Source organism: Pezoporus flaviventris, unplaced genomic scaffold (genome assembly GCF_033815535.1).
Source record: "Pezoporus flaviventris isolate CSIRO_AGI_PZ_B2104156 unplaced genomic scaffold, CSIRO_AGI_Pfla_v1 ptg000001l, whole genome shotgun sequence".
Taxonomy (NCBI): Eukaryota; Metazoa; Chordata; class Aves; order Psittaciformes; family Psittacidae; genus Pezoporus; species Pezoporus flaviventris.
Window position 1 is genome coordinate 9,560,042 of NW_026892549.1, and position 18,447 is coordinate 9,578,488.

General features: G+C 40.7%; 1 protein-coding gene across 5 annotated transcripts in view; it reads right to left on the reverse strand.

The window, feature by feature from the left end:
• NCKAP5 (NCK associated protein 5) overlaps positions 1–18,447 on the reverse strand; it is a 507,525-nt gene that overhangs the window by 414,043 nt on the left and 75,035 nt on the right. For all 5 annotated transcript variants that reach the window (XM_061442407.1, XM_061442190.1, XM_061442334.1 and 2 more), the window contains exon 2: positions 9,611–9,706. The gene's annotated coding sequence lies outside the window, so the exon portion shown is untranslated. The remainder of the gene's footprint in view (positions 1–9,610; positions 9,707–18,447) is intronic.

Here is an 18,447-nt window from a genome sequence, read left to right on the forward strand (position 1 = left end):
AACTCTTCTGCAAGTCCAGTGTGATTCAGTACAGCTTTAGATGGTGAACCTGCAGGCCACATAAAAGCTATGTTTTACCCTCTGATACTACTCCTGGGACAAGGACAGACAAGCTGGCAGGGTGAAGAGCAGTTTAGTCTAGAAGGACTAAATTATAGGACATTAAAATACCAAAATATTTATTTGAAAAGAATAGTACAGCACAGAGTAGAATAGAGTAGAATAGAATCCTTAGCTGTTATATCTATAGCCCACAATAAATACTCAGATCAATGAAGGGTAAATTTAAAAAATAGTAAAATAAATCATAGGCTGCAGAATTCACTCTCCTTGGAGCTGCACATGGTTAGAAGTCTTGAACTGGTTCCTAAAATATCACAGAAATTTCTCCTAATGACACCAGGGTACTAAAGAGCAAAACGCTACTTGAAAATTACTATTATTCTCATTTTTACCTACACAGATAAGTACGTGTTACAAAACAAACACCTAAAAGCATGTGGGATAATCACAAGTTAGCACAGTAAACTCCTGAGGCTGGGGTAGCTGGCAAAGAGGATACACAACTTAATACATGTGGAGAAAATAGAAGGAAGCATATGGGGGCAGTGTATGAATCTCATAAGATACTCATTGTCAAAAAGGGCCTTAGTTGAAGTGGTTTGATCAGGCTGGTAACCTTTTGATCATGGAGACAGTTTGGTTTTTAACCTTACTAGGTGATTTTTCAAAGCATTTTACCTCCTCTGCGTGTAAAGAATAGGGGAAAGGACTTTCGCAGAAGCAGGTTTTACAGCTTGAACAAACAATAGCTCTTTCCTCTGACACATTTATGAATTTACACTTCAGAGAAAACAGCAAATAATGAATAACAACAATAACTGCATTCTGATCAACCATTCCACTACATACAGGGTCATAGGTTATTATCAGTCTGGTTTGTCCTTCTGAGTCATGCTCAGTGCCTGGCACTGCCATGATCCCCCTTCCATAACCTCCTGGGCAGCTTTCTGTAATGACCTGTGTGCTCTCTGGTACCTGTCACTAAAATGATTATATTCTACCTCCTGAAAGAGGACATTTATACATAAATAGTTACTCTAACTGACATCCTACACTGTGGGAAACCCTGTCTTTAAGCATGAGGATGAAGTCTTGGTACCCTATTCTGACATGTAAGAAAAAGAATGGCTAAAATGAAATGCTGTATCTAGCCTTTTAGATGCACTAAGAACTAAAATGAACATATATGATTTTTCCAGCCATAGCGGTGATTTGCATTCTATTTCTAAATCTTTTTCAGTTCCATAATTTTTGCTTCAGTAGCATTTATGAAAAGCAGTCATTGGAGAAAATTGATGGGATGTCTTTAAAGGACACTGGTTTTCACTATATATTGCCTCATTGTAAAATACAATATTAAGCAAATCATACGAAGTCTGTTCTGAGTGTTCCACTTGAAACCGGAAGAGATAGGCAGAAGCTGTGCTTCTCACTTACAAGAGAACTCAGAAACGTTTTAAATGTGATTACTAAATATAAGGACGTAGAACTGGCTCTCATTAATTCCATGGATTTAGCCATTATTCCTTCTTTGCCTTTCCTGTTGTTTCTGGAATCAGGCAGTTGATTCAGCCACTAGTGACCTTATCCAGAGTTAATTGAAATCAATGGCACTAGTGGATTCTGGAGCAGGCCCAAAACCAATGTACGTTCAAGGGCTTTTTGTATATCCTTAATCACATGGGTAAGCCTCCACAAATTTAGATTCCAGTGGATCCAATCATTAAATCAGTTATGCAGTGTTTAACTTCACATATGGTCAGTGGTCCCCAGCTGGCTATTGAAAGTGGTCTCTATTAAGAAGAGAAGGTTATTTCCATAACCTATTTCTGATGAAAACATGTATTTCTACCAGTGTCAGTGTTCTGGCAAGGTTAGCACCTAATGCGAGGGATGACTAATTTGCACTCTCCTCCTGCCTTTTTGGACATGTTGCTGTGTGTCAGAAAGCAGAGGTATCGGCTTGTGAAACACATTCCTCTGATGCAAGCATCTGGCTTCTTGGCAGCCAAGTCGTGACAGGTTCTGCAGCAGCTGTGATGGCTCCATGCTCTTTCAGATGGTTAAATAGTCTTGTTTTTTAGTCTAGCTGTTTGTTTTCTGCTGCCCTCCTGGATGAAAGCCCATTTTCCTCTTTAATCAATGAACTGGCCTTTGGATTAGAGTAATCAGTTACATTTTTGTACATGTCAGAGCAGAGATTCTTGCCCAGAGACAGCCATCAATACAGCCTTGCACTCTTGACTCGATTCTTCACCTTGTCCTGCTCCATCCTGACACCCTTACGCACCAAATAAAGGGGCATTTTCCCAGAGTGAGAGCAAGCACTAAAACAGCTTTCTCCATCCCTCATTTCCTAGCTCCTATTTCCTAGCTCCTGCATTGTTACAGGAGATAACAATCAGATCAAACAGAGCAAATAAGAAATGCAACTTATTTATTTCAGATGGCTTTATAAACTGTCCTCCCATGTGTATGCACCAGATGGAGATAAGAATCTGGCTGGAAACTTTAGCCTTACTCTGTGTGGTACAGAGGTGACAGCGCATCAGCTTATTAAGAGAAAAATTTCTTCAGAGAAGATTACATAAATCCGAATTAAATTGTACTTAAATTGCTTTTAAACATATTATGCAAATCTACAATATAACAAGCAGTTCCAAGTAGTTTCCTCAAACAAGTGAGTACACAGCACTCCTAACACCAAATGTGATAATACAATATTAAAGGGATACCATAAAGATGAAAAGATGCCATCTAGCTCTCAGCCATTTGTAAGCCCATCCCCACCTTTCCACTCCAGATGATAATCTGTGTCTCTCTGTGATAGATATCCTTCCTCCTTTTTCCTGATGTGTTGCTGCTTGTGGAGAAAAAATAAAAAATGCACTGACTCAGGCAAATTACATTCTCCCTTGCTAGACTTTTACTCCTTGTTTTTCCCATGCTTGCTGTACGAAGCTCTTTGTGTGGGGTACAACCACTGTTATTTCTGCCTTCACCAGAACAGGGAAACGCATAAACAGGCCAATTCTTTTTCCTGCCTCAGAGACAGAATCATAGAATAGAACAGTTAGGGTTGAGAAAGGACCTTAAGATCATCTAGTTCCAACCCCCCTGCCATGGGCAGGGACACCTTACACTAAATCATATCACCCAAGGCCTCGTCCAACCTCGTTTTGAACACTGCCAGGGATGGAGCGTTCACAACCTCCCTGGGCAACCTATAAGATCTTGAGGAGAGAACAAACTTTCCCCACTATTTACTCTTACATGTTTCATTAATCCCTTGATGAGGACTTAGTAACAACCTGATCAGTCCCATCATCCACTCTATTTGCCAAAGCACACCCAGGTGCAGTTAACCAGTACCCACAAGTGGCTCTGGTCTCTGGCCAAAATGCTGCCTGTGAAACCAATACAGCTGACTAAACCCAGGCTATGTGTAGCCAATCAGTGACCAAAATTGGCACTCAGCACCACCCTGTCCCAAAGGCTGTAAGACAACAACAATCCTAAAATTGTTTGAGATATTTTAGTATCATTTAAAGTTCTCTTTGGGTCTTTCAATTCCATCTTCAAAGCAGGACAGGGAGGAACCAGCAAATGACTTATTAAATAAAAGCTGCAATGACATGCATCATTTTAATACCATATAATTCCATATTGTGACATACGAGTTCATAAAAGCATCCCATTTTACTGACTGTTATCAACAGGAGTCTATCTGAAATGCATTGCCAGTGTTCTGGTTATTTAACACCCCTAAGATCCACTGAAAGTTGATCCATGTCACAGGTTAAGTAATCAGGACGTAAGCTTAAAGCCCAAATGGGTTACCGCCAAGAAATTACAGTCTAGGAATTACTGCTGTCAATACTCTCAAAGCCCTGGACAATACCATGAAGTCTCAGCTGAAAGCATCTCAATGCACGTCCTCAGGCCTCTCTCTGCTATTCTCTTGAAAAATCCTGGGTTGTTGTAGAAAGCAGTAATAAACTGTACACACACTAGGATTTCAACAATATGATTACTTTAAATCCATGAAATATAACAACTCCTATTTTTGTGAGGAGAAAGTTTTCTTAGTCTTCCTGCAAGGAAAAAACCCTCCATTCTGTTTGTCTGGATAGAAAAGGGCAGGTGTATCAAAGAAAGGCTGTTCTGGTTTATCACACTGCTTCTCTACTACAGTACTGAAGATTTTATTGCATGCTATAAAGACGAAAAACTCATCTTGTAATCATATAAACACAGTGAACAACAGAATAAGTATCAATTAATTTTGCAAGTTTCAGTGATAGCCTCAACCCCTGAGGATAATTTCAAATGGTATGATAAAGACTTCTGTTAGATTAAAAGCACGAAAACCAAACTAGCATTCAAAACCAAACAATTCTGTCTCTGATATGTAAGTTACAATAAATTTTCTGAACTGGCAGATTTCCCTCCTAGCTGTTCAGCTGTTCCTTCCCCACAGGTAAAACAAGTCAATCTGTTCGAGAAGACAATTTGCCACCCAACTTACATAACGCCACACATTAAAATAAAATGACTGAATAATTTTGTTGTCAAAAAGCTGTTTTAATGGGAATCTATGGCTAAGAGAAACAACTGCAAGAGAGAAATGCAGTCAGATGCTGCTGACTTCCATGTGAATTAGATCTACAGAAAATAACTGTCCAACTTTTGGTCTCATATTTTGCATGAAACTTTTCTCAAATCCTTCAACATGTCCTTGCAAATTTTGCTTAGTGATGTTACTATAAACACAAACACGGCTAACAGATAACAGCAGAACTGTGATAAAATTTTATTCATCTGGAATTAAATGTGATAAAGTCCTGTAGCATACTAGCAAGTCAAAGTAGTTGCATCTTCCATTCCCTTTGTGCCAGCATATGTGACCATGTGCACAGAAGTGCAGGAGACTGGTTTTAGGTGGCACTCGCACAGTGTGGTGCAATAACTTGCAGGGATGTTTGAAGTAGCTTTGAATAAGTTACTTTCGTTCTGGGAAGAACCATGGCCATGTTAGCTCCTCTGTTTGGAGCACAACAGAGGGAATACCCTCAAGCAGAGCCCTGTGCAAATGTGGTTACAGTCCTGCTCCAGCCCAGCAAGCAGGTTCAGAGTCAGTTCAGTTATATCTACATGACACTGCCGTATGACCACCAGAAGTGTTTATTTTGCTTTCAGAAAGAGAAAGCAGGAAAATGCTTTATCTCCACAGTGCAAGTCCCAAAGTGTAAAAGGCTTTTCCAGTCACGGTGCAAACTCATTGATTCATCCTAAACCACTATTCTTAGCTGAAAGAATAAAAGCAGCTCTGAGGTTGAGCACCAACTTTTAAATGGTCTGTGGTAACACGAAGCAAGACTCACCATTGCTTCTTGATCAAATGAATGGCTAGGGTTCAGGCCAGTTAACTGTCTTTTTATACCTGCTAAAGATGAAGAAACTTAAGTGCATACTAACCAGCACCGCTAGGGCTGCTCCACCTTCCCTTGATTTCAAACACAATCTTAGCAATTCCCCTGAGCAACTCCAACATGCTTTCAAAGGCTGAGTGCCATGCACTTACCTTTCATACGGTCATGGTTATATGTATTAATTAAAGGGATTAGCTGTCACTAGCGAGAACCACTTAGTATATTTAGTACATCCTGAAAATATAAAACATTTACAGTTTTAACCCAGATATTCTTGTCCTACTTCATGTTCTAGATTGCTTTGCTGAATGATTTGGACCAAGTCTTGTGCGTTGACCAAGAGGTCAGCAATTGCAGACACCTGGAAAGCTTCCCTGATGTCTCCCCTGCCCTGTTGTTGCTTTTTTACCCCTCCGTTACAGACAGTAGTTTTCAGCATGCAGAACTGTATCTTATTCTCTGAGTGGGTACTATTGGTATCGTTTGCATGATGCATAGCTAAATGTATATTTTCTAAGAATTTTAAGTAAGGCCCATTCTGCTCATTGTCTACAATACCAGCAACTTCCCGTCAGAGCTCTTTCAAACATTCCAGAAGCTTGGACATGAGTGATTTCTATAGTGCTCTAACTTTGGCATGTCTTTAAACAGATGGAAATTATTGTTATTCAGCCTTAGGACATACCAAGATCTCCTTTTGTTTCTGTAATGAGGCCCAATTAATACCTAGGACTTTCTGCCACTCAAAGGATTTCAAAATATCCAGATTTCAGCCAGAACTGTAATGATGATGTGTGTTTTCATGATATAATCTAACTATAACTACCTAAACCAATATCAATATAAGCAATGAAAGTCATTCTTATCCTATAGGAAACTTACGTATTCCATTGTATTAAAAATCCTATCTACTACAAAAGACATTTTCTCATTGCAGGGTCAGCATTACACTTTAGTGCAATGACCCAAATTAGAGTAATTTTATTGAGCTAGACAGTCTTTGGGCTAGTTTCCATGAAAGTTTTGCTGCAAAGATGGGACAGCACAGTTGTCACTGTGTAATCTTACCATGCAGGGGGCATTAGAAATATCTGTACAGAGAATTGGTGTAGAGTAACTACTCTGTACTGATTTACTGTTATGCATTTCAGAAGCTTTTACATAAAATGATACTAATGAAAAATAGTATTTATAAAGCAATACAGATTAAGAACTTATAGTTATTTACCTAGCCAGACCTCCAGGGTTACCACTCTCCCCTGAAAAGTCGGTTTATGAATGCTTGAAATGCCTACAGTGATTTCTGAACTTTATCCTGTTCATGAGAAGTCTGCTCTGCTTATTTAGAATTCTGGGCAAGTGATAAGATAATACTTAACTTTACAGTTCACTTTTTTCCTTTTTTTTTTTTTTCCCTCCATGCGCAGCACTAGGAACCCCTGAATTAAATGTTGGCATCTTCACTGGATCCAATAGGACTGTTCACTACCTGTGGTTTCTTGCTGCTACCTAACATTGCTGGAGGTTTCCACCAAATCCTGGCCATCACACTCTGAACAGGTTCAGACTGGGTTAAAATACCCAGATGCATTACCAAACAGGTATTTACAACCAGGACTAAGCTGAATCACTGTTATTAAAATATAATGAAAATGAATGCAAGCGAGTGTGGTGTCTTTTCTCCTCTCCCCATTTCCTCTCCTCAGAAAGATCCAGTGACCAGACAGTTGGCAAGATAAACAGTAAATGCCACTGTAGCTTAATGGGGACAATGTACTACAAATTGCAATTATGATGGCAGGATTTGGTTTAATATTACATGTTATGAATTTTTAAAATATATTTGATTACTACTATCAGAAACTGTACTAAAAATAGGCTGTTGAATTGCGTTTTTCTAAATGACAGATAACTGTAGGAATGCAGCATTCAGAAGGAACTGTTTGTACTAGGCACTGTATTTCTTCTCCACCCATCTGAACTTCCAGAAGAACATCATATGAATTTTGCAAATATATCAAGGAGGGAATAGACAACACAGGCTGTAAAAACTAGATCACAGACATGCAAGTATATGCAGGTGCTATAGGCGAACTACATTTTCTTCCTGCCAAAGAGGCTTCTCTAATCTCCAAGTTAGTGAGAATGTCCTCATTGCTCCAATATTTTCCCTGCAGCCACAACAATTTTTTAAATACATAAGCAGCCATTTGATTTTATCACTTGGAATGACAAACTCAGCCAGTGACAGTGCCCATCAAGTCCCTTGAAGGCTTCATATGTTTTATACACATCTCGTAAATTATTCTGCATATTCAGGCTCTCAGTACAGTTACTAAAATAATCACTAAAGTGCTATCATGAGTTTTCAAGAAAGAGAAGGAAGAATTTTGCGTTTAGCTATTCCTATAGCCCTGACTCAGCCATAATTCCTCTTTAATTGAGTGGAGAATCAAACCTGATGGTGAGATTGACTTCAGCTCACTGCTTCACTAGATCATCCCTCCAGCACTGGTTTTGTTCAGTAATGTCTGGTGTCAGAAGCTGAAACCACAACTGCTTGTTACACAAGCAGCTGCTTGGGATGAGATCTCCCATGCTGCATGAGGCTGTGGGTAAGGCAGGGCAGCATGCTGGAGTGGGGCTGTCTCATATCAGGCACTTGTGATGCCTTCACAACAAAGGCCTGCCTCTCAAGCTGCTCAGACCATCACAATATTAATTTGCTCAAAATAAGGGTATGATCATGCCTTGTGTAATTACAGGAATGCCTCTGCTTCCATGGGGAATAGTAGTGTTGTCTGGTGCTATGAACTAGAAAACCATCTGCTCGAAACAACACCAAAAGAGAGGAGAAACAGCATAGCTCCTATGCCAACCCTCCTGCACCTGCCTCTGCTATTCCACAGTTCCTGTCCTGGCTGGGTGGCAGGTAGCTCCTGGCTTCTCCACAAAATGCCAAGAAGAAACCTTGAAATGCCTAATGGCACTTCTTCCAACTATGAAGTATTCATTTTCAAGGTCCCTTCCAACTCAAACCATTCTATGATTTTCTATGGGTACCTATGGAAAATAGTTGCCCTCAAGATGGCATATTCAGGAAATATTTTTGAGGAAAATAACTCAGGTGCTGGGATGAAGGCAGCAGCAGAGGCACTTCTCAGAGACAGATGTACACCTGGAATATCTTCCATCAGAGTATGCGTGAGCGTTCGAACTGTCTAACCAGCCACCTCAGCTGCATACCAACTTTATGGCAACCTTTCCTTTCTTCCTGGGAATTACACAATGACCAAGTGTCTGCATCTTACCAGAACACTTACTCCTTGCTCTAGAACTTAAGCTTTAATTAGAAGTTTCTATGCCTTATGCCTGGAAGGAAGATTTAACAAAAATCAAGCAGAACATATACCTTCAGCCTGTATAAATCTTGAGACAACAGCTCAGAAATTCTGGTAATCTTAGTACAACACTGAAATGAAATAACAGCATTTCCTAGAGGCAGCTTCACTGAAAACACCAGCTTTTTAATAAATATTAAAGTGCAGTTCTTGGGGTTTTTTACACTCTTCCCAAAGTGGCCTAAAAGATTTTGCCTTCAGCCCTACTACTTCCCCTTCAGTAATTCCAAATGGAAAGCTATACGTTTTTCCTATGTATCTAAAATATATTTAAAACCAAGATATTTAGACTGCAGTAAATTTAACTGAAAAACAGAATAATGGATTTATTTAGTAGAGCTTCCCTAAGGGCATGTATTTGCACATTTGCTTAGGTGAAATCTCCCTCCTTTCAAAATCACTTGAGCTGCAACTGAAAGTTTCAGAAGATGCCATGAGACATCACAGCTAGGCAAGGTCACTCCATGGGGCAACAGAGCTTGCTCCATTATCATGTGTGCCACAGCCATTCAGAAACTGCCTCATGCCTATATATTTTAACACCCTGATTAAAAGCCTGATCCAAAGCCCATTGATGTCAATGGGAACCTGTTACCTTTTGCAGGATTTGGGTACCTGTACCTCAAGCTGCACCGTGCCCAGCACTGCCAAAGGAGGAGCACTCCACACAGAGCATACCCCAACAAGACCCAAACCCACAGGGTTGAGTCACACAATGCTTGTGGCTGATCTCTACAGTGCAGTCCCATCTCAGATGGCAAATCTCCCAGCTTCCAAGGAACAGGAGGAAAACATTTTAATTGTGGCACACTAAACAAACAGAGGGCATAGAAGTCCAGGTTTCCTTCAGGACAAAACCACAGCAACAGTGATGCACTCGTCACACTTTTGCACTACCCTGGGCCTGATGGTGCATGGAGAGCTGCCAGCAGTGATGGTCCCTCTCCCTAAGTCCTCATGTCTCCTCTCCTGTGTCCTGTCACACAGCTGAAGGGTGACTCAGCTCAGGTCCCAGATGGAAATCATCCCTGCTGCTCATGTACACAAAATCTATCTCTATATAGACATATATACACTTACACTTACTTACACTGAGCAAAATCACCTTGTGGCCACACTGTCACAAAACACTGTGAAAAGAAGAGGAGGAAGAGAACCCCATGGGCAATGGAGGGGTAGAGATGGACTGGCACACTCAGCCATAGCTATCTTATATTAAAATGAAGTTACATTCAGGTGGGTTTCCAGGAAAAAGGCTGCCATGTGATCTTCCACTGAACATCATTCGGCACACTGAGGTGTGCTGTGTTTGCACAAAACACCCCAAACTCTTCCATATCAGTTTTATTGGTTTTATTCCCTACTGCAATGAAAGAGGTAAAGCTATTAAACTTTTTCCATACAAAAATCCAAGTTTATCTTCTGTACTGGTCCAAGTGCATTGGCATTACAACCCCACCAATATCCACCAAAAAGGGTTATAGTAGGCAATTCTTTTGCACAGATGTGCTTTAAAGTCTTGTACACCTGTGTACTGTCACAAATCTATCCAATACTTACAGCATCCAGTCACTCACCTAATCACTATAAAAGTGCTTTCATGGGATTATATGGGAGAAGAGGAAAACATGGGGCAACCCAATGTACCATCCTCTCTCCTTCCTTAACTGAATGCCAGAGATTGCCCCTTATTCCCATTTCTCTTTCTTCATTCCTGTTTAAGTATGAATGATCGCACCCAGCAGACATATTCCTAGGAAGAATGGAACCTCCCTCACTGTAGAAATGCTGCACTTTTAAAATGCTTCAAGATGCTAAGTATCCTTATATTATACAAGTCTATAAGTAACCTTATAACACACAGGTTTCCAGTTCAAGGGACAGGTCCTTTGCCTCCATAGCACTCGGTGCCTGTACTGGTGCTAGAAAGATGAATTAAGCTCATCTCTACCCCCACACTATGCCAGAGGCAAAAAAGAACAAACCAAAAAATCCCCCAGTGATCCTCACTCCTTTCAGTGTGAATACGTTACATTCCCAATCACACATTCATAGGCAAGTTGAATACAGGGGCTCATATATACTGAGCTGGTTCAAGATTAATATATGCAGCTAAAAGACCAGTTTACAGAAGTGAAAGTTTTGGACAAGTGGGAACAACTTGAGTTTGCTTTAGGGCACTGCTCTGTTGCACCATACAGACCTGAGCAGCTCTGGGACCGCAGCTGGTACAAAGATGGGAATTCAGCTGAAACATGAGGCGGCTTTTCCTGAAACATGAGGCTACTGGCACTTACTCATGTAGCTGCAATCAAATAAAGCCTCTCACCTGAATTTTGTCAAGACACAAAAATAAATTACCATCTGAGTCACCATTTATCTGAGTACTTGGGAGTACTGTGTGCAGTTCTGGTATCCTCAACATAAGGACATGGAACTGTTGGAACAAGTCCAGAGGAGGGTCACGAGGATGATCAGGGGACTGGAGCACCTCCTGTATGAAGACAGGCTGAGAAAGTTGGGGTTGTTCAGCCTGAAGAAGAGAAGGCTGCATGGAGACCTCATAGCAGCCTTCCAGTATCTGAAGGGGGGCTATAGGGATGCTGGAGAGGAAATCTTCAACAGGGACTGCAGCAACAGGACAAGGGGGAACAGGTTTAAACTTAAACAGGGGAAGTTTGGGTTAAGTATAAAGAAGAAGTTCTTTACTGTGAGGGAGGTGAGGCACTGGAATGGGTTGCCAAGGGAAGTGATAAATGCTGCATCCCTGGCAGTGCTCAAGGCCAGGCTGGACAGAGCCTTGGGTGACATGGTCTAAAGGGAGGTGTCCCTGACCATGGCAGGAGGGCTGGAACTAGATTATCTTAAGGTCCTTTCCAACCCAAACCATCCTACGATTCTATGATTCCTAAGTTACTGACTGAACAAGAGCACGAGCAAAAATTTTACAAACCACTTTGCGCAACACAATTTCCAGTATGTTACCAAAGACCCAAATTACTAAAAAAACCCATAGGCCCAAGTAAAATTGCATGGCAGGGAAACATTTGTGGTTTGAGCTCTAGCAATTCTATTCATCAAGTTATACTACTGTAACTGAGCATCTCCAGGGATTAAAGAGTTAATAAAAAAAAAGAAAATGCACAATTACCTAAAATACAATCTGTCAATCAGATATTGGAAATGGACTACAAGTACTTAGAGAACACTTTAAACAGATGACCATGATTTATACATGCTGCAACTGTCACACACACTATTTCTGACATTCAAGACCCTACATGTACTGACAGTTGAAGAAATTTCTAGTTATTTGCTATTTTGTAGATCTGTAAATCACATAAATGCTCATATTATTTCCATGTCCTCTGACAGTTTGCATCAACAGACCATCTTGGAAGAACTACAGTGATGAATTATTGATGGTATCTCACATAGCTGGCAAACATTTATTTGCAATGCTGTGATACAGAGCCTGCCTCTTTCCAGTCTCGAGATTGACCCTAATGTAAACTACACCATACAACAGATCAAAAAATACGTAGCCTAGCTCTCAATTCATGATCTCATTCTTATCATTCGATGGTTCCCATAAAGACTGTTTATTATTGATGGGAAATGCTGGAAGCAAAATATCCTGTAGCTGGAAGTCCCAGTAACTGACTCAGTCTGACTCTTCTGGCCTCCTCTCAATATGCTTTATTTCTTCTATTGAATAAACAAACAGTTGCATTCTGTAATGACAAAGCAAGCCAGGATTTTCCCATACTGTTTTGACAGATGTTGTCAAGGACTGATTACAAAAACCTGTATACCAAGTAAGATATTTACTGCTGTGATTTTCCTTAACGTAACTGAACTACATGCAGAATAAACTAACGTCATAGGAAGCTGTGCTAATGAACAGCCTCTGACTATGCAAATTAAACTGAAAAATAACTTCTCCAACTGCAGCAAAATCTATTTTTAAAGGCACTGGAGGAAAAAATATCTTATTTGTTACATTGTAGTAACAGGGCACAGGAGTCTATGATGGAGGTGAAAGGACTGATTAACGAAACATCTCAATGTCTGGTTCAGGCACCCTGCAGGAAAAGATCAGATCTTTTTTCAAAGGTCTCATTACTCAAAAGCTCTCAGTAAGAACAGCTAGAGCAACCTTCTGCTGACTGCTACTTCACCCAGTACAATCAGTCAGCATTTAATGTATTAATAATGGTTTTGCGCTCTGTTTTTACAGGCAGTTGGAAAATGCATCAAAGCTGATGGGGTTCAATTACGAAAAATTATTTTAAAGGGCTTTCTGGGTTTTGTGTTGCAGGAGGGTTGGGAGAGGATGCTGCTTAACTGATCACATCCATGCATCATTTTAAAATACAAAAAATAAAAGCAGACTGATGCCCCATTACAATTATATGCAGAACTGTGAAACAGAATGATTTTCTATTGCCAGGTGTTCGTGTGCCCATTGTAACCGGCAAAAGGAAGACCTTAGACATTGCAACATCATGGGCCTTCCTTTTGAATACTATTTTTCAGGTCTGTAGCCCCCACTGGCTCTGACATTTACTTGTTAGATAGATAGGAAATTACAAGGTGGTACCAAGAGGACAATATTCTTTTGAAGCCATGGGAAAATGAGACTGACAGAATAGGGGGCATCACAGCACAAGTTCCTTCACTGCAACAAGGGAATTTTCATTGCAGTGAGGGTATTTGGACCAGCAGGTTTACACAGCCAAACAGTGTTTTTGCAAGCCCAGGTGACTAATAATTCTGGAAATTAAAAAGCTGCAGCTCTGTATGACTGACAAAAGAGGTATTTCATTACATCATTTTATCTGTGCAAAATGAAGCACTACGCAATTCATATGTAAAAGTTTATTTCTCCACTATTTCTCTAGATTCTGTACAACCACAAAAATAGGACATGGGCCTAAGTGACTGAGGCTTTCCTGGGATCTAAAGCCCATTTAAAAAACTCCAATGTTTTCCAGTGATTTACACTGCAATTAGACTAAAGACCTGATTTAACAGAAATCTCACAGAAGTGGAAGTAAACTTCTTAGTTATTGTGTCTCTTTCCTTAAAATCTTAACTTGCTTCATATTAAATATATATAAAAAGCATTTGTTCAGTAAATACTCCACAGACAATCTGAAAGAATACAGCTGCCTGTTCAGTCCAGATTCGTAGCTGGTGCCACAATCTGGGAAGGATTATAAACTGCCTATCATCCCTCTGTGGCAGAAGTATGGGCAATACGTCATTCTTTCTATGCAGAATATTATGTATGAAATTACAAAAGGGCCCTATTTAGATAATATTCCTTTTTATTTCATATTCTAATTGCCTAGGAATGGCAAGGTAAAAAGAACATCTTGTCCCAGCAGAAACTCTAGGAAGTGTACCAAGCAAGATGCACAGTCACACTTTACACATGCACTCTGACCGCTCCTGACACTACAGATTGTCTTCCAATTTCCAAGAGGAAGCAAAGGGAGTCATCTCTGTCTGTCTGATGTCTCGATGACATTTCACTGAGATAACAGTTCACTGGGATTTGCACATCTGAAACTCTCCAAGGAAGTTTGTGAGAAATAATAGTCTAACCTACTTTTGGGACTCAGTGGAGAAATTCTGTTTCAAGCACCAATGGCCACTGATGTCAATGGGAAGATGTGAGTGAGTGCAAAGGGACCTGGTTTTGCTCAGCGCCGCCAGGCCTGCTAAGGCCTAAAAGACATTCACAGAAATGAAACGCCTGCATGAAGTTACTGAAAATCAAGATCTGATTTAAGGAAAAAGGTAAATTCTTTTGGGGACAATATTATTGAACTAACAGAAAAACAAGAACTATGGTAAATATGCCTAGATGAGAATCAAGCAAAACCTTTCTTAACAAAACCAGACTTGAAATAATACATTCATCCTCCAATAACTTTGAAATCAGTTATGCTTCCAGATAAAAAAAGTGTCATTGTGAAAGATATGTGATGATACTCTTACTATTTCTAGCTATAGGTTGCATTAGATATTTGGAAAACCAGAGTCAGACTAAATCTAGCTTGCTCTTCATTACCTGAATTACAGATCTGAAGCAGTTGTGGCAGAGCAGAGAGCTCTTCTGACCCATTCAGGGACCACGGCCCCCCACTGAACTCTTTAATGATGCCCCCACAGGCAGCAGAAGTTGTGGGTGTTTTCTCCTTCCTCTTACGTGTCTCACACGGAGAGTCTCCAGGACTATCTAATATGCTACTTTTTAAAGACATCAACTTACTTCAGGCCTTCTGAACCCAATTTAAACTTCAAACCTTATTTGATTAAGGGGGATGAAATTTAGCACCTCTGTGATTTGATTAATTTTTCAGACAAAATAAGCACCACTAAAAAATAGTGGAATACAACAGATCCCAAAAAACAAAATGGGCAGGCATCCTCTCTGATTTAAATGCTGTCTTTTATACTGTTTGGGTCACCTTCAGCAATTATTACTTATTGCATGCAACGACAGCAATGGAAACCACAACCAGTATGTGAAGGCAAGACATCAAGGAAACAAAGTAATTCAAAAAGGAAGGAGAATTTCAGCTAGACTGACATGCAGAGGCACTTTTCTTGAATGATACTGTTGTGGTTGAAGCCCAACCAGTAACTTAACTAGAGTGAGAGATAGGATAAACTCTGATTGATTTCCTTGTGATTGTATGAGTAAAGTGCAAGTAGTTGCACATGGATGACAAGAAGGTGATCAGGAGTAGTCCGCATGAATTCGCCAAAAGGAAATCACACATAACAAACCTGACTGCCTTCTATGATGGACAACTGGATGGATAGATGAGGGGACAGCAGTGGATGATGTCCACCTGTAGTTCTGCAAGGCTTTGGACACTGTTTCCCATGACATGTGTCATGTGGATTGAGAACTGGCTGAATGGCAGATCTCAGAGGGTTGTATTGTGGTCAGTGGCACAGGGTCTAGTTGGACATCAGTACTAGTGGCACTGGTACCTAGCGGACACCAGTAACTAGTGGTGTCCCCCAGGGATCAATGCTGGGTCCACCATTATTTGACTGATCAATGTCTTGGATGGAGGGATAGACTGTCTCCTCTGCAAGTTTGCTGACGATACAAAACTGGGTGGAGTGGCTGATACATACCCCAGAGAGCTGTGAGAGATTCAGAAGAATCTAGGCAGGCTGGAGAGATGGACAGAGAGGAACCTTTTGGAACTCAACAAAAGAAAGCACAAGGTCATGAAACTTGGAAGGAATAACTCCATGCATCAGTACAGGCTGGTGGCTGACCTTCTGGAAAGTATCTCTGTGGAGAAGGACGTGAGGGTCCTGGTGGACAGCAAGCTGGCCATGAGCGAGCAATGTGCCTTCCCTTGTGGCCAATGGTATTCCAGAGCGCATCAGGAAGCACACCGTCAGCAGGTCAAGGGAAGTGATCCTCACTATCTATTCAGCCCTTGTGGGGCCTCACCTGGAGTACTGTATCCAGTTCTGGGCTCCCCAGTACAGGAGAGATGTGGAGCTCCTGAAGCAAGTCCAGCAAAGGGCTACTAGAGTGATTAAGGGTCTGGAGCACCTCTTACGTGAGGAAAGGCTGAGGAAGCTGGGCCTGTTCAGCCTAAAGAAGAGAAGGCTCAGGGGGTAACTGACCAATGTGTTTGAAGGGAAGGTGTTAAGAGGATGGGGCCAGACTCTTTTCAGTGGTGCCAGGCAATAGGACAAGAGGCAACAGGCATAAACTAAACCACAGAAAGTTCCACCTGAACATGAGGAAGAACTTTACTGTGAGGCTGACTGAGCACTGGAATAGGTTGCCCAGAGAGGCTATGGAGTCTCTTTCCCTGGAGATACTGAAGAGCTGTCTGGACACAATCCTAAACAATGTGCTCTAGGTGACCTGGCTTGAGCAGGGGGCTTGGATTAGATTACGTCGGTTGGTCCCTTCCAGCCTCAACCATTCTGTGATTTTGTGAAAGACAAAAGGGCATAGCATTACCCATTCTACCACCATCTTCTCAGTGGGTTACATACAACTAAGGACTGGTAAGGCCAAGTCAAAGTATCCTTGTAAACAGCAGTTATAGCAGATACACACAAGCTGGGTCACATGTGTTTCACCCGAAGGTTGGCCGTGTAACTGCTGATTCCAGCTCAAAAGATGTCAGCCTTGCTAGTATCAGACCCTTCAGCTTTATGTTATACAGCACATTTTACACAATAAGTCAAGCTGCATCTCTTCCTCTCTTTCCCACACTTCCCAAACCATAGGAGAGGAATAGTCCCCTTAAATACACTTCCATTATGCTTTAACAAATAACACTAACCATGGGGCTACAGGAAAATGCCATTTCCCTCCTGCTCTGGGAGCTCCTACAGCCAACACTGCCCACTAGCTATGCCTGGTATGCAGCTGAGACATTGCACAGAAGCCACACTCATGGATAACCACAAGTTACAACCGCAAAAGATGTGCAAGTCCATGCATAAAGAGGAAGATTTCACACAGCTGCTGTTCTTATGATCTCTTTAGATAAGTGTAAGGCAGCCTGCCCTGCTGCTTCTTCTTGGCTGGTAAATTCAGGTGTGGGTTTGCCTCAAAGCAGTCCAGGAAGACTTCAGAAATATGAATCCTCATTCTGTGGGAAGAGAAACTCTTGAGACACTACAAATATAAAGCAAAAAAGTGCCTTTGGCCGCAACTACTGCATTCTAATTGATCCAAATTGGAAATACCTGTAACTATCCAAGGCTGTCAATAATTCTAAGAGAAAGTTTTGCTTAGCTGAATCTACACAGCTGAAGCCTCTCCCATTAATATTTCTTCTGCCTTATACACAGAGCTCTGCAGATTTACTTCATATCCATGTTACGTTACTCATATGAATATGTCATTTGAAATTATTTTAGACATAATATTTACAAAATTAATTCAGTAAGAAAGCTTACTGCAGGGGGGATTCCAGTTTCGACTGCTGAAACCACTTGGTCTAATAATTTGTTGTAGTAAATAAATGTTATGAAATTTCATGGAGAAACTATTATCCAAATTACTGAACAACAACAGAAGAGCCTTTATTTTGTTCCAGGAATGCATTTCTGGCAGAGAAAATAACAGTCATATACAATGTCTTTTTATAGATTAGTCAGGGGAAAAAAATGACTGCATTGATGTACTGCGAACTGAGGGTTTTTTCTTTCCTGAGGAATTACAAGTGACATCAGTTTTCATAATATCTGAGAAGAAGAGAATATACTTTGTTGAAAGAATTCCAGCTTTTTTATTCTGCTAAGTTGTGTTACTGAGACAAACTTTCCCATTGTTTATTGTTTGCCAAGCTGTGGCTCTGGTGTACAAAAAAAAAAAAAAAAAAAAAAAGAAGTGTTTCAAGCTCTCAAATATTTTCCTGAATAATTATTTTATTGTTTTCTCTTGATCAAAGCAGCAGAATGACCCTACTGAGATCTGTGACAGCATTTGCCAGGGGCTTGAAACCTCCACCTCCAGTAAATAAAATTGCCCATGAGGTCTC